The 27,997-nt window shown below is 57.8% G+C and overlaps 1 protein-coding gene across 34 annotated transcripts in view; it reads right to left on the bottom strand.

Annotated features, from left to right (window-relative positions):
- LOC115931432 (decreased expression in renal and prostate cancer protein) overlaps window positions 1–27,997 on the bottom strand; it is a 407,507-nt gene that overhangs the window by 132,554 nt on the left and 246,956 nt on the right. The window contains exon 1 of one of the 34 annotated variants that reach the window (XR_010131424.1): window positions 1–27,997. This exon is cut by the window's left edge and continues 229 nt beyond it. The exons of the other annotated variants lie outside the window; for them this stretch is intronic. The gene's annotated coding sequence lies outside the window, so the exon portion shown is untranslated. 34 annotated transcript variants of the gene reach the window in all.

Below are 27,997 nucleotides of genomic sequence, written 5' to 3'. Positions count from 1 at the left end.
TAAAACCCAAACCCTGGGCCATGACCCTAAAACCCTAACCCTGGGCCCTGACCCTAAAACCCTAACCCTGGGCCCTGACCCTAAAAACGTAACCCTGGGCCCTGGCCCTGACCCTAAAACCCTAACCCTGGGCCCTGACCCTAAAAACCTAAACCTGGGCCCTGACCCTGAGCCTAAAACCCTAACCCTGGGCCCTGGCCCTGAGCCTAAAACCCTATCCCTGGGCCCTTGCCCTGAGCCTAAAACCCTAACCCTAGGCCCAGGCCCCTACCCCAAAACCCTAACCCCGGGCCCTGACCATAAAACAACCCTAACCCTGGGCCCTGACCCTAAAACAACCCTAACCCTGGACCCTGACCGTAAAACAACCCTAACCCTGGGCCCTGACCCAAAAACAACCCTAACCCTGGGCCCTGGCCCTCACCCTACAACAACCCTAACCCTGGGCCCTGGACATGACCCTAAAACAAACCTAACCCTGGACCCTGGCCCTGACCCTAAAACAAGCCTAAACCTGGGCCCTGGCCATGACCCGAAAACCAGCCTAACCCTGGGCCCTGACCCTGAAACAACCCTAACACTGGGCCCTGACCCTAAAACATCCCTTACCATGGACCCTGACCCTAAAACAAGCCTAACCCTGGGCCCCGACGATAAGACAAGCCTAACCCGGGGAACTGACCCTAAAACAAGCCTAACCCTGGGCCCTGACACGAAAACAAACCTAACCCTGGGCCCTGACCCTAAAACAAACCTAACCCTGGGCCCCGACACTAAAACAACCCTAACCCTGGGCCCCGACCCTAAAACAAACCTAACCCTGGGCCCCGACCCTAAAACAAACCTAACCCTGGGCCCCGACCCTAAAACAACCCTAACCCTGGGCCCCGAACCTAAAACAACCCTTACCCTGGGCCCTGGCCCTGACCCTATAACAACCCTAACCCTGGGCCCTGGCAATGACCCTAAAACAACCCTAACCCTGGGCCCTGACCCTAAAACAACCCTTACCCAGGGCCCTGGCCCTGAACCTGAAAGAACCCTAACCCTGGGCCCTGCCCCTGACCCTAAAACAACCCTAACCCTGGGCCCTGGCCCTGACCCTAAAACAAGCCTAACCCTGCGCCCTGGCCCTGATCCTAAAACAACCCTAACCCTGGGTCCTGGCCCTAAAACAACCCTAACCCTGGGCCCTGACCCTAAAACAACCCTAACCATGGGCCTGACCATAAAACAAGCCTAACCCTGGGCCCTGACACTAAAACAAGCGTAACCCTGGGCCCTGACACTAAAACAACCCTAACCCTGGGCCCCGACCATAAAACAAGCCTAACCCTGGGCCCTGACCCTAAAACAACCCTAACCCTGGGCCCTGACCCTAAAACAACCCAAACCCTGGGCCTTGGCCCTGACCCTAAAACAACCCTAACCCTGGGTCCTGGACCTGATCCTAAAACAAGCATAAACATGGGCCCTGGCCGTGAACCTAAAACAGCCCTAACCCTGGGCCGTGGCCCTGACCCTAAGACAACCCTAACCCTGGACCGTGGCCCTGACCCTAAGACAACCCTAACCCTGGGCACTGGCCCTGACCCTAAACCGACCCTAACCCAGGGCCCTGACCCTCGACCCTAAAACAACCCTAAATCTGGGCCCTGCCCGTGACCCTAAAACAGCCCTACACCTGGGCCCTGGAACTGACCCTAAAACAACCCTACCCCTGGACCCTGGCCCTGACATTAAAACAACGCTACACCTTGGCCCTGGCCCTGACCCTAAAACAACCCTACCCCTGGGCCCTGGCCATCACAATAAAACAAGCCTAGCCCTGGGCCGTGCCCCTGTCCTAAAACAAACCTAACCCTGAGCCCTGGCCATGAACCTAAAACAACCGTAACCCGGGGCCGTGGCCCTGACCCTAAAACAACACTACCCCTGGGCACTGGCCCTGACCCTACAACAACCCTAACCCTGGGCACTGGCCCTGAACCTAAAACATCCCTAACCCTGGGCCCTGGGCCTGACCCTAAAACAACCCTAAACCTGGGTCCTGGCCCTAAAACAACCCTAACCCTGGGCCCTGACCCTAAAACAACCCTAACAACGGGCCTGACCCTAAAACAAGCCTAACCCTCGGCCCCGACCATAAAACAAGCCTAACGCTGGGCCCTGACACTAAAACAAGCCTAACCCTGGGCCCAGACACTAAAACAAGCCTAACCCTGGGCCCCAATCCTAAAACAAGCCTACCCCTGGTCCCGGACCCTAAAACAACCCTACCCCTGGGCCCTCGCCCTGACCCTAAAACAACCCTAACCCTGGGCCCTGGCCCTGACCGTAAAACAACCGTAACCCGGGGCCCTGGCCCTGACCCTAAAACAACCCTAACCCTGGGCCCTGGACCTGACTCTAAAAAAACCCTAACCCTGGGCCCTGGCCCTGACAATAAAACATCCCTAAATCTGGGCCCTGGTCCTGACCCTAAAAGAAGCCTAACCCTGGACCCTGGCCCTGACCCAAAAACAAGCCTAACCCTGGGTCCTGGACCTGACCCTAAAACAAGCCTAACCCTGTGCCCTGGCCATGACCCTAAAACAACCCTAACCCTGGGCCCTGGCCCTGACCCTAAAACAACCCTAATCCTGGACCTTGGCCCTGACCCTAAAACAACCCTAACCCTGAGCCCTGGCCCTGGCCCTGAACCTAAAACAATCCTAACTCTGGGCTCTGGCCCTGACCCTAACACAACACTATCCCTGGGCCGTGGCCCTGACCCTGAAAGAACCGTAACCCTGGGACCTGGCCCTGACCCTAAAACAAACCTAACTCTAGGCCCTGCTCGTGACTCTAAAACAGCCCTACACCTGGGCCCTGGACCTGACCCTAAAACAACCCTAACCCTGCGCCCTGGCCCTGACCCTAAAACAACCCTAACCCTGGGTCCTGGACCTGATCCTAAAACAAGCCTAAACATGGGCCCTGGCTCTGACCCTAAAACAAGCCTAACCCTGGGCCCTGGCCCTGACCCTAAAACAACCCTAACCCTGGGTCCTGGACCTGATCCTAAAACAAGCCTAAACATGGGCCCTGGCTCTGACCCTAAAACAAGTCTAACCCTGGGCCCTGGCCCTGACCCTAAAACAACCCTAACCCTGGGCCCTGGCCCTGACCCTAAAACAAGCCTAACCCTGGGCCCTGGCCCTGACCCTAAAAGAACCCGAACCCTGGGCCCTGGCCCTCACCCTAAAACAACCCTAACCCTGGGCCGTGGCCCTGACCCTAAAACAACCCTAACCCTGGGTCCTGGCCCTAAAACAACCCTAACCCTGGGCCCTGACCCTAAAACAACCATAACAATGGGCCTGACCCTAAAACAAGCCTAACCCTCGGCCCCGACCATAAAACAAGCCTAACCCTGGGCCCTGACACTAAAACAAGCCTAACCCTGGGCCCTGACACTAAAACAAGCCTAACCCTGGGCCCTGGCCCTGACCCTAAAACAACCCTAAACCTGGGCCGTGGCCCTGACCCTAAAACAACCCTAACCCTCGGCCCTGGGCCTGACCCTAAAAGAACCCGAACCCTGGGCCCTGGCCCTCACCCTAAAACAACCCTAACCCTGGGCCGTGGCCCTGACCCTAAAACAACCCTAACCCTGTGTCCTGGCCCTAAAACAACCCTAACCCTGGGCCCTGACCCTAAAACAACCCTAACAACCGGCCTGACCCTAAAACAAGCCTAACCCTCGGCCCCGACCATAAAACAAGCCTAACCCTGGGCCCTGACACTAAAACAAGCCTAACCCTGGGCCCTGACACTAAAACAAGCCTAACCCTGGGCCCCAACCCTAAAACAAGCCTACCCCTGGTCCCGGACCGTAAAACAACCCTAACCCTGGGCCCCGCCACTAAAACAACCCTAACCCTGGGCCCCGACCCTAAAACAAACCTAACCCTGGGCCCCGAAACTAAAACAACGCTAACCCTGGGCTCTGACCCTAAAACAACCCTAACCCTGGGCCCCGGCCCTGACCCTAAAACAACCCTAAACCTGGGCCCTGGCCCTGACCCTAAAACAACCCTAACCATGGGCCCTGGCCCTGACCCTAAAAGAAGCCTAACCCTGGGCCCTGGCCCTGACCCTAACACAACCCTATCCCTGGGCCCTGGCCCTGACCCTAAGACAACCCTAACCCTGGGCCCAGGCCCTGACCCTAAAACAACCCTGCCCCTGGGCCCTGGCCCTCACAATAAAACAAGCCTAGCCCTGGGCCGTGCCCCTGTCCCTAAAACAACCCTAACCCTGGGCCCTGGACGTGACCCTAAAACAACCGTAACCCGGGGCCCTGGCCCTGACCCTAAAACAACCCTAACCCTGGGCCCTGGCCCTGACTCTAAAAAAACCCGAACCCTGGGCCCTGGCCCTGACAATAAAACATCCCTAAACCTGGGCCCTGGTCCTGACCCTAAAAGAAGCCTAACCCTGGACCCTGGCCCTGACCCTAAAACAAGCCTAACCCTGGGTCCAGGCCTTAACCCTACAACAAGCCTAACCCTGTGCCCTGGCCATGACCCTAAAACAACCCTAACCCTGGGCCCTGGCCCTGACCCTAAAACAACCCTAATCCTGGACCTTGGCCCTGACCCTAAAACAACCCTAACCCTGAGCCCTGGCCCTGAACCTAAAACAATCCTAACCCTGGGCCCTGGCCCTGACCCTAACACAACACTATCCCTGGGCCGTGGCCCTGACCCTGAAAGAACCCTAACACTGGGACCTGGCCCTGACCCTGAAACATCCATAACCCTGGGCCCTGGCCCTGACCCTAAAACAAACCTAACTCTAGGCCCTGCTCGTGACCCTAAAACAGCCCTACACCTGGGCCCTGGACCTGACCCTAAAACAAGCCTAACCCTGGGCCCTGGCCCTGACCCTAAAACAACCCTAACCCTGGGTCCTGGACCTGATCCTAAAACAAGCCTAAACATGGGCCCTGGCTCTGACCCTAAAACAAGCCTAACCCTGGGTCCTGGCCCTGACCCTAAAACAAGCCGAAACCTGGGCCCTGGCCCTGACCCTAAAACAACCCTAACCCTGGGCCCTGGCCCTGACCCTAAAATAACCCTAACCATGGGCCCTGGCCCTGACCATAAAACAACCCTAACCCTGGGCCCTGGCCCTGACCCTAAAACAACCCTAACCCTGGGCCCTGGCCCTGACCCTAAAACAACCCGAACCCTGGGCCCTGGCCCTCACCCTAAAACAACCCTAACCCTGGGCCTTGGCCCTGACCCTAAAACAACCCTAACCCTGGGTCCTGGACCTGATCCTAAAACAAACCTAAACATGGGCCCTGGCTCTGACCCTAAAACAACCCTAACCCTGGGCCCTGGCCCTGACCCTAAAACAACCCTAACCCTGGGCCCTGGCCGTGACCCTAAAACAAGCCTAACCCTGGGACCTGGCCCTGACCCTAAAACAACCCTAACCCTGGGCCCTGGCCCTGACCCTAAAACAACCCTGCCCAAGGGCCCTGGCCCTCACAATAAAACAAGCCTAGCCCTGGGCCGTGCCCCTGTCCCTAAAACAACCCTAACCCTGGGCCCTGTCCCTGACCCTAAAACAAGCCTAACCCTGGGCCCTGGACCTGACCTTAAACAACCCTAACCCTGGGCCCTGGCCCTGACCCTAAAACAACCCTAACCCTGGGCCCTGGCCCTGACCCTAAAACAACCCGAACCCTGGGCCCTGGCCCTCACCCTAAAATAACCCTAAAACTGGGCCTTGGCCCTGACCCTAAAACAACCCTAACCCTGGGTCCTGGACCTGATCCTAAAACAAACCTAAACATGGGCCCTGGCTCTGACCCTAAAACAACCCTAACCCTGGGCCCTGGCCCTGACCCTAAAACAACCCTAACCCTGGGCCCTGGCCGTGACCCTAAAACAAGCCTAACCCTGGGACCTGGCCCTGACCCTAAAACAACGCTAACCCTGGGCCCTGGCCCTGACCCTAAAACAACCCTGCCCCAGGGCCCTGGCCCTCACAATAAAACAAGTCTAGCCCTGGGCCGTGCCCCTGTCCCTAAAACAACCCTAACCCTGGGCCCTGTCCCTGACCCTAAAACAAGCCTAACCCTGGGCCCTGGACCTGACCTTAAACAACCCTAACCCTGGGCCCTGGCCCTGACCCTAAAACAACCCTAACCCTGGGCCCTGGCCCAGACCCTAAAACAACCCGAACCCTGGGCCCTGGCCCTCACCCTAAAATAACCCTAAAACTGGGCCTTGGCCCTAACCCTAAAACAACCCTAACCCTGGGTCCTAGACCTAATCCTAAAACAAGCCTAAACATGGGCCCTGGCCCTGACCCTAAAACAACCCTAACCCTGGGCCCTGGCCCTGACCCTAAAACAACCCTAACCCTGGGCCCTGGCCCTGACCCTAAAACAACCCTAACCCTGGGCCCTGGGCCTGACCCTAAAAGAACCCGAACCCTGGGCCCTGGCCCTCACCCTAAAACAACCCTAACCCTGGGCCGTGGCCCTAACCCTAAAACAACCCTAACCCTGGGTCCTGGCCCTAAAACAACCCTAACCCTGGGCCCTGACCCTAAAACAACCCTAACAAAGGGCCTGACCCTAAAACAAGCCTAAGCCTCGGCCCCGACCATAAAACAAGCCTAACCCTGGGCCCTGACACTAAAACAAGCCTAACACTGGGCCCCAACCCTAAAACAAGCCTACCCCTGGTCCCGGACCGTAAAACAACCCTAACCCTGGGCCCCGCCACTAAAACAACCCTAACCCTGGGCCCCGACCCTAAAACAAACCTAACCCTGGGCCCCGAAACTAAAACAACGCTAACCCTGGGCTCTGACCCTAAAACAACCCTAACCCTGGGCCCTGGCCCTGACCCTAAAACAACCCTAAACCTGGGCCTTGGCCCTGACCCTAAAACAACCCTAACCATGCGCCCTGGCCCTGACCCTAAAAGAAGCCTAACCCTGGGCCCTGGCCCTGACCCTAACACAACCCTATCCCTGGGCCCTGGCCCTGACCCTAAGACAACCCTAACCCTGGGCCCAGGCCCTGACCCTAAAACAACCCTGCCCCTGGGCCCTGGCCCTCACAATAAAACAAGCCTAGCCCTGGGCCGTGCCCCTGTCCCTAAAACAACCCTAACCCTGGGCCCTGGACGTGACCCTAAAACAACCGTAACCCGGGGCCCTGGCCCTGACCCTAAAACAACCCTAACCCTGGGCCCTGGCCCTGACTCTAAAAAAACCCGAACCCTGGGCCCTGGCCCTGACAATAAAACATCCCTAACCCTGGGCCCTGGTCCTGACCCTAAAAGAAGCCTAACCCTGGACCCTGGCCCTGACCCTAAAACAAGCCTAACCCTGGGTCCTGGCCTTAACCCTAAAACAAGCCTAACCCTGTGCCCTGGCCATGACCCTAAAACAACCCTAACCCTGGGCCCTGGCCCTGACCCTAAAACAACCCTAATCCTGGACCTTGGCCCTGACCCTAAAACAACCCTAACCCTGAGCCCTGGCCCTGAACCTAAAACAATCCTAACCCTGGGCCCTGGCCCTGACCCTAACACAACACTATCCCTGGGCCGTGGCCCTGACCCTAAAAGAACCCTAACCCTGGGCCCTGACCATAAAACAACCCTAACCATGGGCCTAACCCTAAAACAAGCCTAACCCTGGGCCCCAACCCTAAAAAAAGCCTACCTCTGGTCCCGGACCGTAAAACAACGCTAACTCTGGGCCCCGACACTAAAACAAACCTAACCCTGGGCCCTGACCCTAAAACAACCCTAACCCTGGGCCCTGGCCCTGACCCTAAAACAACCCTAACCCTGGGCCCTGGCCCTGACCCTAAAACAACCCTAACCCTGGGCCCTGGCCCTAACCCTAAAACAACCCTACCCTGGGCCCTGGCCCTAACCCTAAAACAACCCTAACCCTGCGCCCTGGCCCTGACTCTAAAACAAGCCTAACGCTGGGCCCTTGCCCTGACCCTAAAACAACCCTAACCCTGTGCCCTGGCCCTGACTCTAACACAACCCTAACCCAGAGCCCTGGCCCTGACCCTAAAACAACCCTAACCCTGGGCCCTGACCATAAAACAACCCTAACCATGGGCCTGACCCTAAAACAAGCCTAACCCTGGGCCCCGACCATAAAACAAGCCTAACCCTGGTCCCTGACACTAAAACAAGACTAACCCTGGGCCCTGACACTAAAACAAGCCTAACCCTGGGCCCCAACCCTAAAACAAGCCTACCCCTGGTCACGGACAGTAAAACAACCCTAACCCTGGGCCCCGACCCTAAAACAAACCTAACCCTGGGCCCCGACCCTAAAACAACGCTAAATCTGGGCTATGAGCCTAAAACAACGCTAACCCTGGGCCCTGGCCCTGACCCTAAGACAATCCTAACCCTGGGCCGTGGCCCTGACCCTAAAACAACCCTAACCCTGGGTCCTGGCCCTAAAACAACCCTAACCCTGGGCCCTGGCCCTGACCCTAAAACAACCCGAACCCTGGGCCCTGGCCCTGACCCTAAAACAACCCTAACCCTGGGCCCTGGCCCTGACCCTAAAACAACCCGAACCCTGGGCCCTGGCCCTCACCCTAAAATAACCCTAAAACTGGGCCTTGGCCCTGACCCTAAAACAACCCTAACCCTGGGTCCTGGACCTGATCCTAAAACAAACCTAAACATGGGCCCTGGCTCTGACCCTAAAACAACCCTAACCCTGGGCCCTGGCCCTGACCCTAAAACAACCCTAACCCTGGGCCCTGGCCGTGACCCTAAAACAAGCCTAACCCTGGGACCTGGCCCTGACCCTAAAACAACCCTAACCCTGGGCCCTGGCCCTGACCCTAAAACAACCCTGCCCCAGGGCCCTGGCCCTCACAATAAAACAAGCCTAGCCCTGGGCCGTGCCCCTGTCCCTAAAACAACCCTAACCCTGGGCCCTGTCCCTGACCCTAAAACAAGCCTAACCCTGGGCCCTGGACCTGACCTTAAACAACCCTAACCCTGGGCCCTGGCCCTGACCCTAAAACAACCCTAACCCTGGGCCCTGGCCCTGACCCTAAAACAACCCGAACCCTGGGCCCTGGCCCTCACCCTAAAATAACCCTAAAACTGGGCCTTGGCCCTAACCCTAAAACAACCCTAACCCTGGGTCCTAGACCTAATCCTAAAACAAGCCTAAACATGGGCCCTGGCCCTGACCCTAAAACAACCCTAACCCTGGGCCCTGGCCCTGACCCTAAAACAACCCTAACCCTGGGCCCTGGCCCTGACCCTAAAACAACCCTAACCCTGGGCCCTGGGCCTGACCCTAAAAGAACCCGAACCCTGGGCCCTGGCCCTCACCCTAAAACAACCCTAACCCTGGGCCGTGGCCCTAACCCTAAAACAACCCTAACCCTGGGTCCTGGCCCTAAAACAACCCTAACCCTGGGCCCTGACCCTAAAACAACCCTAACAAAGGGCCTGACCCTAAAACAAGCCTAAGCCTCGGCCCCGACCATAAAACAAGCCTAACCCTGGGCCCTGACACTAAAACAAGCCTAACACTGGGCCCCAACCCTAAAACAAGCCTACCCCTGGTCCCGGACCGTAAAACAACCCTAACCCTGGGCCCCACCACTAAAACAACCCTAACCCTGGGCCCCGACCCTAAAACAAACCTAACCCTGGGCCCCGAAACTAAAACAACGCTAACCCTGGGCTCTGACCCTAAAACAACCCTAACCCTGGGCCCTGGCCCTGACCCGAAAACAACCCTAAACCTGGGCCCTGGCCCTGACCCTAAAACAACCCTAACCATGCGCCCTGGCCCTGACCCTAAAAGAAGCCTAACCCTGGGCCATGGCCCTGACCCTAACACAACCCTATCCCTGGGCCCTGGCCCTGACCCTAAGACAACCCTAACCCTGGGCCCAGGCCCTGACCCTAAAACAACCCTGCCCCTGGGCCCTGGCCCTCACAATAAAACAAGCCTAGCCCTGGGCCGTGCCCCTGTCCCTAAAACAACCCTAACCCTGGGCCCTGGACGTGACCCTAAAACAACCGTAACCCGGGGCCCTGGCCCTGACCCTAAAACAACCCTAACCCTGGGCCCTGGCCCTGACTCTAAAAAAACCCGAACCCTGGGCCCTGGCCCTGACAATAAAACATCCCTAACCCTGGGCCCTGGTCCTGACCCTAAAAGAAGCCTAACCCTGGACCCTGGCCCTGACCCTAAAACAAGCCTAACCCTGGGTCCTGGCCTTAACCCTAAAACAAGCCTAACCCTGTGCCCTGGCCATGACCCTAAAACAACCCTAACCCTGGGCCCTGGCCCTGACCCTAAAACAACCCTAATCCTGGACCTTGGCCCTGACCCTAAAACAACCCTAACCCTGAGCCCTGGCCCTGAACCTAAAACAATCCTAACCCTGGGCCCTGGCCCTGACCCTAACACAACACTATCCCTGGGCCGTGGCCCTGACCCTGAAAGAACCCTAACACTGGGACCTGGCCCTGACCCTGAAACATCCATAACCCTGGGCCCTGGCCCTGACCCTAAAACAAACCTAACTCTAGGCCCTGCTCGTGACCCTAAAACAGCCCTACACCTGGGCCCTGGACCTGACCCTAAAACAAGCCTAACCCTGGGCCCTGGCCCTGACCCTAAAACAACCCTAACCCTGGGTCCTGGACCTGATCCTAAAACAAGCCTAAACATGGGCCCTGGCTCTGACCCTAAAACAAGCCTAACCCTGGGTCCTGGCCCTGACCCTAAAACAAGCCGAAACCTGGGCCCTGGCCCTGACCCTAAAACAACCCTAACCCTGGGCCCTGGCCCTGACCCTAAAATAACCCTAACCATGGGCCCTGGCCCTGACCATAAAACAACCCTAACCCTGGGCCCTGGCTCTGACCCTAAAACAACCCTAACCCTGGGCCCTGGCCCTGACCCTAAAACAACCCGAACCCTGGGCCTTGGCCCTGACCCTAAAACAACCCTAACCCTGGGTCCTGGACCTGATCCTAAAACAAACCTAAACATGGGCCCTGGCTCTGACCCTAAAACAACCCTAACCCTGGGCCCTGGCCCTGACCCTAAAACAACCCTAACCCTGGGCCCTGGCCGTGACCCTAAAACAAGCCTAACCCTGGGACCTGGCCCTGACCCTAAAACAACCCTAACCCTGGGCCCTGGCCCTGACCCTAAAACAACCCTGCCCCAGGGCCCTGGCCCTCACAATAAAACAAGCCTAGCCCTGGGCCGTGCCCCTGTCCCTAAAACAACCCTAACCCTGGGCCCTGTCCCTGACCCTAAAACAAGCCTAACCCTGGGCCCTGGACCTGACCTTAAACAACCCTAACCCTGGGCCCTGGCCCTGACCCTAAAACAACCCTAACCCTGGGCCCTGGCCCTGACCCTAAAACAACCCGAACCCTGGGCCCTGGCCCTCACCCTAAAATAACCCTAAAACTGGGCCTTGGCCCTGACCCTAAAACAACCCTAACCCTGGGTCCTGGACCTGATCCTAAAACAAACCTAAACATGGGCCCTGGCTCTGACCCTAAAACAACCCTAACCCTGGGCCCTGGCCCTGACCCTAAAACAACCCTAACCCTGGGCCCTGGCCGTGACCCTAAAACAAGCCTAACCCTGGGACCTGGCCCTGACCCTAAAACAACCCTAACCCTGGGCCCTGGCCCTGACCCTAAAACAACCCTGCCCCAGGGCCCTGGCCCTCACAATAAAACAAGTCTAGCCCTGGGCCGTGCCCCTGTCCCTAAAACAACCCTAACCCTGGGCCCTGTCCCTGACCCTAAAACAAGCCTAACCCTGGGCCCTGGACCTGACCTTAAACAACCCTAACCCTGGGCCCTGGCCCTGACCCTAAAACAACCCTAACCCTGGGCCCTGGCCCAGACCCTAAAACAACCCGAACCCTGGGCCCTGGCCCTCACCCTAAAATAACCCTAAAACTGGGCCTTGGCCCTAACCCTAAAACAACCCTAACCCTGGGTCCTAGACCTAATCCTAAAACAAGCCTAAACATGGGCCCTGGCCCTGACCCTAAAACAACCCTAACCCTGGGCCCTGGCCCTGACCCTAAAACAACCCTAACCCTGGGCCCTGGCCCTGACCCTAAAACAACCCTAACCCTGGGCCCTGGGCCTGACCCTAAAAGAACCCGAACCCTGGGCCCTGGCCCTCACCCTAAAACAACCCTAACCCTGGGCCGTGGCCCTAACCCTAAAACAACCCTAACCCTGGGTCCTGGCCCTAAAACAACCCTAACCCTGGGCCCTGACCCTAAAACAACCCTAACAAAGGGCCTGACCCTAAAACAAGCCTAAGCCTCGGCCCCGACCATAAAACAAGCCTAACCCTGGGCCCTGACACTAAAACAAGCCTAACACTGGGCCCCAACCCTAAAACAAGCCTACCCCTGGTCCCGGACCGTAAAACAACCCTAACCCTGGGCCCCGCCACTAAAACAACCCTAACCCTGGGCCCCGACCCTAAAACAAACCTAACCCTGGGCCCCGAAACTAAAACAACGCTAACCCTGGGCTCTGACCCTAAAACAACCCTAACCCTGGGCCCTGGCCCTGACCCTAAAACAACCCTAAACCTGGGCCTTGGCCCTGACCCTAAAACAACCCTAACCATGCGCCCTGGCCCTGACCCTAAAAGAAGCCTAACCCTGGGCCCTGGCCCTGACCCTAACACAACCCTATCCCTGGGCCCTGGCCCTGACCCTAAGACAACCCTAACCCTGGGCCCAGGCCCTGACCCTAAAACAACCCTGCCCCTGGGCCCTGGCCCTCACAATAAAACAAGCCTAGCCCTGGGCCGTGCCCCTGTCCCTAAAACAACCCTAACCCTGGGCCCTGGACGTGACCCTAAAACAACCGTAACCCGGGGCCCTGGCCCTGACCCTAAAACAACCCTAACCCTGGGCCCTGGCCCTGACTCTAAAAAAACCCGAACCCTGGGCCCTGGCCCTGACAATAAAACATCCCTAACCCTGGGCCCTGGTCCTGACCCTAAAAGAAGCCTAACCCTGGACCCTGGCCCTGACCCTAAAACAAGCCTAACCCTGGGTCCTGGCCTTAACCCTAAAACAAGCCTAACCCTGTGCCCTGGCCATGACCCTAAAACAACCCTAACCCTGGGCCCTGGCCCTGACCCTAAAACAACCCTAATCCTGGACCTTGGCCCTGACCCTAAAACAACCCTAACCCTGAGCCCTGGCCCTGAACCTAAAACAATCCTAACCCTGGGCCCTGGCCCTGACCCTAACACAACACTATCCCTGGGCCGTGGCCCTGACCCTAAAAGAACCCTAACCCTGGGCCCTGACCATAAAACAACCCTAACCATGGGCCTAACCCTAAAACAAGCCTAACCCTGGGCCCCAACCCTAAAAAAAGCCTACCTCTGGTCCCGGACCGTAAAACAACGCTAACTCTGGGCCCCGACACTAAAACAAACCTAACCCTGGGCCCTGACCCTAAAACAACCCTAACCCTGGGCCCTGGCCCTGACCCTAAAACAACCCTAACCCTGGGCCCTGGCCCTGACCCTAAAACAACCCTAACCCTGGGCCCTGGCCCTAACCCTAAAACAACCCTAACCCTGGGCCCTGGCCCTAACCCTAAAACAACCCTAACCCTGCGCCCTGGCCCTGACTCTAAAACAAGCCTAACGCTGGGCCCTGGCCCTGACCCTAAAACAACCCTAACCCTGTGCCCTGGCCCTGACTCTAACACAACCCTAACCCAGAGCCCTGGCCCTGACCCTAAAACAACCCTAACCCTGGGCCCTGACCATAAAACAACCCTAACCATGGGCCTGACCCTAAAACAAGCCTAACCCTGGGCCCCGACCATAAAACAAGCCTAACCCTGGTCCCTGACACTAAAACAAGACTAACCCTGGGCCCTGACACTAAAACAAGCCTAACCCTGGGCCCCAACCCTAAAACAAGCCTACCCCTGGTCACGGACAGTAAAACAACCCTAACCCTGGGCCCCGACCCTAAAACAAACCTAACCCTGGGCCCCGACCCTAAAACAACGCTAAATCTGGGCTATGAGCCTAAAACAACGCTAACCCTGGGCCCTGGCCCTGACCCTAAGACAATCCTAACCCTGGGCCGTGGCCCTGACCCTAAAACAACCCTAACCCTGGGTCCTGGCCCTAAAACAACCCTAACCCTGGGCCCTGGCCCTGACCCTAAAACAACCCGAACCCTGGGCCCTGGCCCTGACCCTAAAACAACCCTAACCCTGGGCCCTGGCCCTGACCCTAAAACAACCCGAACCCTGGGCCCTGGCCCTCACCCTAAAATAACCCTAAAACTGGGCCTTGGCCCTGACCCTAAAACAACCCTAACCCTGGGTCCTGGACCTGATCCTAAAACAAACCTAAACATGGGCCCTGGCTCTGACCCTAAAACAACCCTAACCCTGGGCCCTGGCCCTGACCCTAAAACAACCCTAACCCTGGGCCCTGGCCGTGACCCTAAAACAAGCCTAACCCTGGGACCTGGCCCTGACCCTAAAACAACCCTAACCCTGGGCCCTGGCCCTGACCCTAAAACAACCCTGCCCCAGGGCCCTGGCCCTCACAATAAAACAAGCCTAGCCCTGGGCCGTGCCCCTGTCCCTAAAACAACCCTAACCCTGGGCCCTGTCCCTGACCCTAAAACAAGCCTAACCCTGGGCCCTGGACCTGACCTTAAACAACCCTAACCCTGGGCCCTGGCCCTGACCCTAAAACAACCCTAACCCTGGGCCCTGGCCCTGACCCTAAAACAACCCGAACCCTGGGCCCTGGCCCTCACCCTAAAATAACCCTAAAACTGGGCCTTGGCCCTAACCCTAAAACAACCCTAACCCTGGGTCCTAGACCTAATCCTAAAACAAGCCTAAACATGGGCCCTGGCCCTGACCCTAAAACAACCCTAACCCTGGGCCCTGGCCCTGACCCTAAAACAACCCTAACCCTGGGCCCTGGCCCTGACCCTAAAACAACCCTAACCCTGGGCCCTGGGCCTGACCCTAAAAGAACCCGAACCCTGGGCCCTGGCCCTCACCCTAAAACAACCCTAACCCTGGGCCGTGGCCCTAACCCTAAAACAACCCTAACCCTGGGTCCTGGCCCTAAAACAACCCTAACCCTGGGCCCTGACCCTAAAACAACCCTAACAAAGGGCCTGACCCTAAAACAAGCCTAAGCCTCGGCCCCGACCATAAAACAAGCCTAACCCTGGGCCCTGACACTAAAACAAGCCTAACACTGGGCCCCAACCCTAAAACAAGCCTACCCCTGGTCCCGGACCGTAAAACAACCCTAACCCTGGGCCCCACCACTAAAACAACCCTAACCCTGGGCCCCGACCCTAAAACAAACCTAACCCTGGGCCCCGAAACTAAAACAACGCTAACCCTGGGCTCTGACCCTAAAACAACCCTAACCCTGGGCCCTGGCCCTGACCCTAAAACAACCCTAAACCTGGGCCTTGGCCCTGACCCTAAAACAACCCTAACCATGCGCCCTGGCCCTGACCCTAAAAGAAGCCTAACCCTGGGCCCTGGCCCTGACCCTAACACAACCCTATCCCTGGGCCCTGGCCCTGACCCTAAGACAACCCTAACCCTGGGCCCAGGCCCTGACCCTAAAACAACCCTGCCCCTGGGCCCTGGCCCTCACAATAAAACAAGCCTAGCCCTGGGCCGTGCCCCTGTCCCTAAAACAACCCTAACCCTGGGCCCTGGACGTGACCCTAAAACAACCGTAACCCGGGGCCCTGGCCCTGACCCTAAAACAACCCTAACCCTGGGCCCTGGCCCTGACTCTAAAAAAACCCGAACCCTGGGCCCTGGCCCTGACAATAAAACATCCCTAACCCTGGGCCCTGGTCCTGACCCTAAAAGAAGCCTAACCCTGGACCCTGGCCCTGACCCTAAAACAAGCCTAACCCTGGGTCCTGGCCTTAACCCTAAAACAAGCCTAACCCTGTGCCCTGGCCATGACCCTAAAACAACCCTAACCCTGGGCCCTGGCCCTGACCCTAAAACAACCCTAATCCTGGACCTTGGCCCTGACCCTAAAACAACCCTAACCCTGAGCCCTGGCCCTGAACCTAAAACAATCCTAACCCTGGGCCCTGGCCCTGACCCTAACACAACACTATCCCTGGGCCGTGGCCCTGACCCTAAAAGAACCCTAACCCTGGGCCCTGACCATAAAACAACCCTAACCATGGGCCTAACCCTAAAACAAGCCTAACCCTGGGCCCCAACCCTAAAAAAAGCCTACCTCTGGTCCCGGACCGTAAAACAACGCTAACTCTGGGCCCCGACACTAAAACAAACCTAACCCTGGGCCCTGACCCTAAAACAACCCTAACCCTGGGCCCTGGCCCTGACCCTAAAACAACCCTAACCCTGGGCCCTGGCCCTGACCCTAAAACAACCCTAACCCTGGGCCCTGGCCCTAACCCTAAAACAACCCTAACCCTGGGCCCTGGCCCTAACCCTAAAACAACCCTAACCCTGCGCCCTGGCCCTGACTCTAAAACAAGCCTAACGCTGGGCCCTGGCCCTGACCCTAAAACAACCCTAACCCTGTGCCCTGGCCCTGACTCTAACACAACCCTAACCCAGAGCCCTGGCCCTGACCCTAAAACAACCCTAACCCTGGGCCCTGACCATAAAACAACCCTAACCATGGGCCTGACCCTAAAACAAGCCTAACCCTGGGCCCCGACCATAAAACAAGCCTAACCCTGGTCCCTGACACTAAAACAAGACTAACCCTGGGCCCTGACACTAAAACAAGCCTAACCCTGGGCCCCAACCCTAAAACAAGCCTACCCCTGGTCACGGACAGTAAAACAACCCTAACCCTGGGCCCCGACCCTAAAACAAACCTAACCCTGGGCCCCGACCCTAAAACAACGCTAAATCTGGGCTATGAGCCTAAAACAACGCTAACCCTGGGCCCTGGCCCTGACCCTAAGACAATCCTAACCCTGGGCCGTGGCCCTGACCCTAAAACAACCCTAACCCTGGGTCCTGGCCCTAAAACAACCCTAACCCTGGGCCCTGACCCTAAAACAACCCTAACAACGGGCCTGACCCTAAAACAAGCCTAACCCTCGGCCCCGACCATAAAACAAGCCCAACGCTGGGCCCTGACACTAAAACAAGCCTAACCCTGGGCCCTGACACTAAAACAAGCCTAACCCTGGGCCCTGACACTAAAACAAGCCTAACACTGGGCCCCAACCCTAAAACAAGCCTACCCCTGGTCCCGGACCGTAAAACAACCCTAACCCTGGGCCCCGCCACAAAAACAACCCTAACCCTGGGCCCCGACCCTAAAACAAACCTAACCCTGGGCCCCGAAACTAAAACAACGCTAACCCTGGGCTCTGACCCTAAAACAACCCTAACCCTGGGCCCTGGCCCTGACCCTAAAACAACCCTAAACCTGGGCCTTGGCCCTGACCCTAAAACAACCCTAACCATGGGCCCTGGCCCTAACCCTAAAACAACCCTAACCCTGGGCCCTGGCCCTGACTCTAAAACAAGCCTAACGCTGGGCCCTGGCCCTGACCCTAAAACAACCCTAACCCTGTGCCCTGGCCCTGACTCTAACACAACCCTAACCCAGAGCCCAGGCCCTGACCCTAAAACAACCCTGCCCCTGGGCCCTGGCCCTCACAATAAAACAAGCCTAGCCCTGGGCCGTGCCCCTGTCCCTAAAACAACCCTAACCCTGGGCCCTGGACGTGACCCTAAAACAACCGTAACCCGGGGCCCTGGCCCTGACCCTAAAACAACCCTAACCCTGGGCCCTGGCCCTGACTCTAAAAAAACCCGAACCCTGGGCCCTGGCCCTGACAATAAAACATCCCTAACCCTGGGCCCTGGTCCTGACCCTAAAAGAAGCCTAACCCTGGACCCTGGCCCTGACCCTAAAACAAGCCTAACCCTGGGTCCTGGCCTTAACCCTAAAACAAGCCTAACCCTGTGCCCTGGCCATGACCCTAAAACAACCCTAACCCTGGGCCCTGGCCCTGACCCTAAAACAACCCTAATCCTGGACCTTGGCCCTGACCCTAAAACAACCCTAACCCTGAGCCCTGGCCCTGAACCTAAAACAATCCTAACCCTGGGCCCTGGCCCTGACCCTAACACAACACTATCCCTGGGCCGTGGCCCTGACCCTAAAAGAACCCTAACCCTGGGCCCTGACCATAAAACAACCCTAACCATGGGCCTAACCCTAAAACAAGCCTAACCCTGGGCCCCAACCCTAAAAAAAGCCTACCTCTGGTCCCGGACCGTAAAACAACGCTAACTCTGGGCCCCGACACTAAAACAAACCTAACCCTGGGCCCTGACCCTAAAACAACCCTAACCCTGGGCCCTGGCCCTGACCCTAAAACAACCCTAACCCTGGGCCCTGGCCCTGACCCTAAAACAACCCTAACCCTGGGCCCTGGCCATAACCCTAAAACAACCCTAACCCTGGGCCCTGGCCCTAACCCTAAAACAACCCTAACCCTGGGCCCTGGCCCTGACAATAAAACATCCCTAACCCTGGGCCCTGGTCCTGACCCTAAAAGAAGCCTAACCCTGGACCCTGGCCCTGACCCTAAAACAAGCCTAACCCTGGGTCCTGGCCTTAACCCTAAAACAAGCCTAACCCTGTGCCCTGGCCATGACCCTAAAACAACCCTAACCCTGGGCCCTGGCCCTGACCCTAAAACAACCCTAATCCTGGACCTTGGCCCTGACCCTAAAACAACCCTAACCCTGAGCCCTGGCCCTGAACCTAAAACAATCCTAACCCTGGGCCCTGGCCCTGACCCTAACACAACACTATCCCTGGGCCGTGACCCTGACCCTAAAAGAACCCTAACCCTGGGCCCTGACCATAAAACAACCCTAACCATGGGCCTAACCCTAAAACAAGCCTAACCCTGGGCCACAACCCTAAAAAAAGCCTACCTCTGGTCCCGGACCGTAAAACAACGCTAACTCTGGGCCCCGACACTAAAACAAACCTAACCCTGGGCCCTGACCCTAAAACAACCCTAACCCTGGGCCCTGGCCCTGACCCTAAAACAACCCTAACCCTGGGCCCTGGCCCTGACCCTAAAACAACCCTAACCCTGGGCCCTGGCCCTGACCCTAAAACAACCCTAACCCTGGGCCCTGGCCCTAACCCTAAAACAACCCTAACCCTGGGCCCTGGCCCTGACTCTAAAACAAGCCTAACCCTGGGCCCTGGCCCTGACCCTAAAACAACCCTAACACTGTGCCCTGGCCCGGACTCTAACACAACCCTAACCCAGAGCCCTGGCCCTGACCCTAAAACAACCCTAACCCTGGGCCCTGACCATAAAACAACCCTAACCATGGGCCTGACCCTAAAACAAGCCTAACCCTGGGCCCCGACCATAAAACAAGCCTAACCCTGGTCCCTGACACTAAAACAAGCCTAACCCTGGGCCCTGACACTAAAACAAGCCTAACCCTGGGCCCCAACCCTAAAACAAGCCTACCCCTGGTCACGGACAGTAAAACAACCCTAACCCTGGGCCCCGACCCTAAAACAAACCTAACCCTGGGCCCCGACCCTAAAACAACGCTAAATCTGGGCTATGAGCCTAAAACAACGCTAACCCTGGGCCCTGGCCCTGACCCTAAGACAATCCTAACCCTGGGCCGTGGCCCTGACCCTAAAACAACCCTAACCCTGGGTCCTGGCCCTAAAACAACCCTAACCCTGGGCCCTGACCCTAAAACAACCCTAACAACGGGCCTGACCCTAAAACAAGCCTAACCCTCGGCCCCGACCAGAAAACAAGCCCAACGCTGGGCCCTGACACTAAAACAAGCCTAACCCTGGGCCCTGACACTAAAACAAGCCTAACCCTGGGCCCCAACCCTAAAACAAGCCTACCCCTGGTCCCGGACCGTAAAACAACCCTAACCCTGGGCCCCGCCACTAAAACAACCCTAACCCTGGGCCCCGACCCTAAAACAAACCTAACCCTGGGCCCCGAAACTAAAACAACGCTAACCCTGGGCTCTGACCCTAAAACAACCCTAACCCTGGGCCCTGGCCCTGACCCTAAAACAACCCTAAACCTGGGCCCTGGCCCAGACCCTAAAACAACCCTAACCATGGGCCCTGGCCCTGACCCTAAAAGAAGCCTAACCCTGGGCCCTGGCCCTGACCCTAACACAACCCTATCCCTGGGCCCTGGCCCTGACCCTAAGACAACCCTAACCCTGGGCCCAGGCCCTGACCCTAAAACAACCCTGCCCCTGGGCCCTGGCCCTCACAATAAAACAAGCCTAGCCCTGGGCCGTGCCCCTGTCCCTAAAACAACCCTAACCCTGGGCCCTGGCCGTGACCCTAAAACAACCGTAACCCGGGGCCCTGGCCCTGACCCTAAAACAACCCTAACCCTGGGCCCTGGCCCTGACTCTAAAAAAACCCGAACCCTGGGCCCTGGCCCTGACAATAAAACATCCCTAAACCTGGGCCCTGGTCCTGACCCTAAAAGAAGCCTAACCCTGGACCCTGGCCCTGACCCTAAAACAAGCCTAACCCTGGGTCCTGGCCCTGACCCTAAAACAAGCCTAACCCTGTGCCCTGGCCATGACCCTAAAACAACCCTAACCCTGGACCTTGGCCCTGACCCTAAAACAACCCTAACCCTGAGCCCTGGCACTGAACCTAAAACAATCCTAACACTGGGCCCTGGCCCTGACCCTAACACAACACTATCCCTGGGCCGTGGCCCTGACCCTGAAAAAACCCTAACCCTGGGACCTGGCCCTGACCCTGAAACATCCATAACCCTGGGCCCTGGCCCTGACCCTAAAACAAACCTAACTCTAGGCCCTGCTCGTGACCCTAAAACAGCCCTACACCTGGGCCCTGGACCTGACCCTAAAACAAGCCTAACCCTGCGCCCTGGCCCTGACCCTAAAACAACCCTAACCCTGGGTCCTGGACCTGATCCTAAAACAAGCCTAAACATGGGCCCTGGCTCGGACCCTAAAACAAGCCTAACCCTGGGCCCTGGCCCTGACCCTAAAACAAGCCTAAACCTGGGCCCTGGCCCTGACCCAAAACAACCCTAAACCTGGGCCCTGGCCCTGACCCTAAAACAACCCTAAGCCTGGGCCCTGTCCCTGACCCTAAAACAAGCCTAACCCTGGGCCCTGGCCCTGACTCAAAACAACCCTAACCCTGGGCCCTGGCCCTGACCCTAAAACAACCCTAACCCTGGGCCCTGGCCCTGACCCTAAAACAACCCTAACCCTGGGCCCTGGCCTTGACCCTACAACAACCCTAACCCTGGGACCTGACCCTAAAACAAGCCTAACCCTGGGCCCTGGCCCTGACCCTAAGACAACCCTAACCCTGGGCCCAGGCCCTGACCCTAAAACATCCCTGCCCCTGGGCCCTGGCCCTCACAATAAAACAAGCCTAGCCCTGGGCCGTGCCCCTGTCCCTAAAACAACCCTAACCCTGGGCCCCGACCCTAAAACAAACCTAACCCTGGGCCCCGAAACTAAAACAACGCTAACCCTTTGCTCTGACCCTAAAACAACCCTAACCCTGGGCCCTGGCCCTGACCCTAAAACAACCCTAAACCTGGGCCTTGGCCCTGACCCTAAAACAACCCTAACCATGGGCCCTGGCCCTGACCCTAAAAGAAGCCTAACCCTGGGCCCTGGCCCTGACCCTAACACAACCCTAACCCTGGGCCCTGGCCCTGACCCTAAGACAACCCTAACCCTGGGCCCAGGACCTGACCCTAAAACAACCCTAACCCTGGGTCCTGGCCCTAAAACAACCCTAACCCTGGGCCCCGACCCTAAAACAAACCCAACCCTGGGCCCCGAAACTAAAACAACGCTAACCCTGGGCTCTGACCCTAAAACAACCCTAACCCTGGGCCCTGGCCCTGACCCTAAAACAACCCTAAACCTGGGCCCTGGCCCTGACCCTAAAACAACCCTAACCATGGGCCCTGGCCCTGACCCTAAAAGAAGCCTAACCCTGGGCCCTGGCCCTGACCCTAACACAACCCTATCCCTGGGCCCTGGCCCTGACCCTAAGACAACCCTAACCCTGGGCCCAGGCCCTGACCCTAAAACAACCCTGCCCCTGGGCCCTGGCCCTCACAATAAAACAAGCCTAGCCCTGGGCCATGCCCCTGTCCCTAAAACAACCCTAACCCTGGGCCCTGGACGTGACCCTAAAACAACCGTAACCCGGGGCCCTGGCCCTGACCCTAAAACAACCCTAACCCTGGGCCCTGGCCCTGACTCTAAAAAAACCCGAACCCTGGGCCCTGGCCCTGACAATAAAACATCCCTAAACCTGGGCCCTGGTCCTGACCCTAAAAGAAGCCTAACCCTGGACCCTGGCCCTGACCCTAAAACAAGCCTAACCCTGGGTCCTGGCCCTAACCCTAAAACAAGCCTAACCCTGTGCCCTGGCCATGACCCTAAAACAACCCTAACCCTGGGCCCTGGCCCTGACCCTAAAACAACCCTAATCCTGGACCTTGGCCCTGACCCTAAAACAACCCTAACCCTGAGCCCTGGCCCTGAACCTAAAACAATCCTAACCCTGGGCCCTGGCCCTGACCCTAACACAACACTATCCCTGGGCCGTGGCCCTGACCCTGAAAGAACCCTAACCCTGGGACCTGGCCCTGACCCTGAAACATCCATAACCCTGGGCCCTGGCCCTGACCCTAAAACAAACCTAACTCTAGGCCCTGCTCGTGACCCTAAAACAGCCCTACACCTGGGCCCTGGACCTGACCCTAAAACAAGCCTAACCCTGGGCCCTGGCCCTGACCCTAAAACAACCCTAACCCTGGGTCCTGGACCTGATCCTAAAACAAGCCTAAACATGGGCCCTGGCTCTGACCCTAAAACAAGCCTAACCCTGGGCCCTGGCCCTGACCCTAAAACAAGCCTAACCCTGGGCCCTGGCCCTGACCCTAAAACAACCCGAACCCTGGGCCCTGGCCCTCACCCTAAAACAACCCTAACCCTGGGCCGTGGCCCTGACCCTAAAACAACCCTAACCCTGGGTCCTGGCCCTAAAACAACCCTAACCCTGGGCCCTGACCCTAAAACAACCCTAACAACGGGCCTGACCCTAAAACAAGCCTAACCCTCGGCCCCGACCATAAAACAAGCCTAACGCTGGGCCGTGACACTAAAACAAGCCTAACCCTGGGCCCAGACACTAAAACAAGCCTAACCCTGGGCCCCAATCCTAAAACAAGCCTACCCCTGGTCCCGGACCGTAAAACAACCCTAACCCTGGGCCCTGGCCCTGACCCTAAAACAACCCTAACCCTGGGCCCTGGCCCTGACCCTAAGACAACCCTAACCCTGGGCCCTGGCCCTGACCCTAAAACAACCCTAACCCTGGGCCCTGGCCCTAAAACACGCCTAACCCAGGGCCCTGACCCTACAACAACCCTAACCCTGGGCCCTGACCCTAAAACAACCCTAACCCTGGGTCCTGGCCCTGACCCTAAAACAACCCGAACCCTGGGCCCTGGCCCTGACCCTAAAACAACCCTAACCCTGGGCCCTCGCCCTGACCCTAAAACAACCCTAACCCTGGGCCCTGGCCCTGACCGTAAAACAACCGTAACCCGGGGCCCTGGCCCTGACCCTAAAACAACCCTAACCCTGGGCCCTGGACCTGACTCTAAAAAAACCCTAACCCTGGGCCCTGGCCCTGACAATAAAACATCCCTAAACCTGGGCCCTGGTCCTGACCCTAAAAGAAGCCTAACCCTGGACCGTGGCCCTGACCCTAAAACAAGCCTAACCCTGGGTCCTGGACCTGACCCTAAAACAAGCCTAACCCTGTGCCATGGCCATGACCCTAAAACAACCCTAACCCTGGGCCCTGGCCCTGACCCTAAAACAACCCTAATCCTGGACCTTGGCCCTGACCCTAAAACAACCCTAACCCTGAGCCCTGGCCCTGGCCCTGAACCTAAAACAATCCTAACTCTGGGCTCTGGCCCTGACCCTAACACAACACTATCCCTGGGCCGTGGCCCTGACCCTGAAAGAACCGTAACCCTGGGACCTGGCCCTGATCCTGAAACATCCATAACCCTGGGCCCTGGCCCTGACCCTAAAACAAACCTAACTCTAGGCCCTGCTCGTGACTCTAAAACAGCCCTACACCTGGGCCCTGGACCTGACCCTAAAACAACCCTAACCCTGCGCCCTGGCCCTGACCCTAAAACAACCCTAACCCTGGGTCCTGGACCTGATCCTAAAACAAGCCTAAACATGGGCCCTGGCTCTGACCCTAAAACAAGCCTAACCCTGGGCCCTGGCCCTGACCCTAAAACAAGCCTAAACCTGGGCCCTGGCCCTGAACCTAAAACATCCCTAACCCTGGGCCCTGGCCCTGACCCTAAAACAACCCTAAACCTGGGCCCTGGCCCTGACCCTAAAACAACCCTAAGCCTGGGCCCTGTCCCTGACCCTAAAACAAGCCTAACCCTGCGCCCTGGCCCTGACCCTAAAACAACCCTAACCCTGGGTCCTGGACCTGATCCTAAAACAAGCCTAAACATGGGCCCTGGCCCTGACCCTAAAACAATCCTAACCATGGGCCCTGGCCCTGACCCTAAAACAAGCCTAACCCTGGGCCCTGGCCCTGACCCAAAACAACCCTAACCCTGGGCCCTGGCCCTGACCCTAAAACAACCCTAACCCTGGGCCCTGGCCCTGACCCTAAAACAACCCTAACCCTGGGCCCTGGCCTTGACCCTACAACAACCCTAACTCTGGGACCTGACCCTAAAACAAGCCTAACCCTGGGCCCTGGCCCTGACCCTAAGACAACCCTAACCCTGGGCCCAGGCCATGACCCTAAAACATCCCTGCCCCTGGGCCCTGGCCCTCACAATAAAACAAGCCTAGCCCTGGGCCGTGCCCCTGTCCCTAAAACAACCCTAACCCTGGGCCCCGACCCTAAAACAAACCTAACCCTGGGCCCCGAAACTAAAACAACGCTAACCCTGGGCTCTGACCCTAAAACAACCCTAACCCTGGGCCCTGGCCCTGACCCTAAAAGAAGCCTAACCCTGGGCCCTGGCCCTGACCCTAACACAACCCTATCCCTGGGCCCTGGCCCTGACCCTAAGACAACCCTAACCCTGGGCCCAGGCCCTGACCCTAAAACAACCCTGCCCCTGGGCCCTGGCCCTCACAATAAAACAAGCCTAGCCCTGGGCCGTGCCCCTGTCCCTAAAACAACCCTAACCCTGGGCCCTGGCCGTGACCCTAAAACAACCGTAACCCGGGGCCCTGGCCCTGACCCTAAAACAACCCTAACCCTGGGCCCTGGCCCTGACTCTAAAAAAACCCGAACCCTGGGCCCTGGCCCTGACAATAAAACATCCCTAAACCTGGGCCCTGGTCCTGACCCTAAAAGAAGCCTAACCCTGGACCCTGGCCCTGACCCTGAAACAAGCCTAACCCTGGGTCCTGGCCCTAACCCTAAAACAAGCCTAACCCTGTGCCCTGGCCATGACCCTAAAACAACCCTAACCCTGGGCCCTGGCCCTGACCCTAAAACAACCCTAATCCTGGACCTTGGCCCTGACCCTAAAACAACCCTAACCCTGAGCCCTGGCCCTGAACCTAAAACAATCCTAACCCTGGGCCCTGGCCCTGACCCTAACACAACACTATCCCTGGGCCGTGGCCCTGACCCTGAGAGAACCCTAACCCTGGGACCTGGCCCTGACCCTGAAACATCCATAACCCTGGGCCCTGGCCCTGACCCTAAAACAAACCTAACTCTAGGCCCTGCTCGTGACCCTAAAACAGCCCTACACCTGGGCCCTGGACCTGACCCTAAAACAAGCCTAACCCTGCGCCCTGGCCCTGACCCTAAAACAACCCTAACCCTGGGTCCTGGACCTGATCCTAAAACAAGCCTAAACATGGGCCCTGGCTCTGACCCTAAAACAAGCCTAACCCTGGGCCCTGGCCCTGACCCTAAAACAAGCCTAAACCTGGGCCCTGGCCCTGACCCTAAAACAACCCGAACCCTGGGCCCTGGCCCTGACCCTAAAACAACCCTAACCCTGGGCCCTGGCCCTGACCCTAAAACAACCCTAACCCTGGGCCCTGGCCCTGAACCTAAAACATCCCTAACCCTGGGCCCTGGCCCTGACCCTAAAACAACCCTAAATATGGGCCCTGGCCCTGACCCTAAAACAACCCTAACCCTGGGCCCTGGCCCTGACCCTAAAACAACCCGAACCCTGGGCCCTGGCCCTCACCCTAAAACAACCCTAACCATGGGCCCTGGCCCTGACCCTAAAACAACCCTAACCCTGGGTCCTGGCCCTAAAACAACCCTATCCATGGGCCCTGACCCTAAAACAACCCTTACCATGGGCCCCGACCATAAAACAAGCCAAACCCTGGGCCCTGACACTAAAACAAGCCTAACCCTGTGCCCTGACACTAAAACAAGCCTAACCCTGGGCCCCAACACTAAAACAAGCCTACCCCTGGTCCCGGACCGTAAAACAACCCTAACCCTGGGCCCCGACACTAAAACAACCCTAACCCTGGGCCCCGACCCTAAAACAAACCTATCCCTGGGCCCCGAAACTAAAACAACGCTAACCCTGGGCTCTGACCCTAAAACAACCCTAACCCTGGGCCCTGGCCCTGACCTTAAAACAACCCTAAACCTGGGCCCTGGCCCTGACCCTAAAACAACCCTAACCATGGGCCCCGGCCCTGACCCTAAAAGAAGCCTAACCCTGGGCCCTGGCCCTGACCCTAAGACAACCCTAACACTGGGCCCTGGCCCTGACCCTAAGACAACCCTAACCCTGGGCCGTGGCCCTGACCCTAAAACAACCATAACCCTGGGCACTGGCCCTGACCCTAAAACGACCCTAACCCAGGGCCCTGGCCCTCGACCCTAAAACAACCCTAACTCTGGGCCCTGCCCGTGAACCTAAAACAGCCCTACACCTGGGCCCTGGCCCTGACCCTAAAACAACCATACCCCTGGACCCTGGCCCTGACATTAAAACAACGCTACCCCTTGGCCCTGGCCCTGACCCTAAAACAACCCTACCCCTGGGCCCTGACCCTCACAATAAAACAAGCCTATCCCTGTACCGTGCCCCTGTCCCTACAACAACCCTAACCCTGGGCCCTGACCGTGACCCTAAAACAACCGTAACCCGGGGCCCTGGCCCTGAACCTAAAACAACCCTAACCCTGGGCCCTGGCCCTGACTCTAAAACAAGCCTAAACCTGGGCCCTGGCCCTGACCCTAAAACAACCCTAACCATGGGCCCTGGCCCTGACCCTAAAACAACCCTAAGCCTGGGCCCTGTCCCTGACCCTAAAACAAGCCTAACCCTGCGCCCTGGCCCTGACCCTAAAACAACCCTAACCCCGGGTCCTGGACATAATCCTAAAACAAGCCTAAACATGGGCCCTGGCCCTGACCTTAAAACAACGCTAACCCTGGGCCCTGGCCCAGTCCCTAACACAACCCTAACCCTGAGCCCTGGCCCTGACCCTAAAACAACCCTAAGCCTGGGCCCTGACCATAAAACAACCCTAACCATGGGCCTGACCCTAAAACAAGCCTAACCCTGGGCCCCAACCCTAAAAAAAGCCTACTTCTGGTCCCGGACCGTAAAACAACCCTAATCCTGGGCCCCGACCCTAAAACAAACCTAACCCTGGGCCCCGACCCTAAAACAACGCTAACCCTGGGCCCTGAGCCTAAAACAACCCTAACCCTGGGCCCTGGCCCTGACCCTAAAACAACCCTAACCCTGGGCCCTGGCCCTGACCCTAAAACAACCCTAACCCTG

The sequence above is a fragment of the Gorilla gorilla genome, chromosome 18 (assembly GCF_029281585.2).
Source record: "Gorilla gorilla gorilla isolate KB3781 chromosome 18, NHGRI_mGorGor1-v2.1_pri, whole genome shotgun sequence".
Lineage (NCBI taxonomy): Eukaryota > Metazoa > Chordata > Mammalia > Primates > Hominidae > Gorilla > Gorilla gorilla.
The sequence above is the reverse complement of the archived record's forward strand: the minus strand, read 5'-3'. Positions and strand labels throughout refer to the sequence as shown.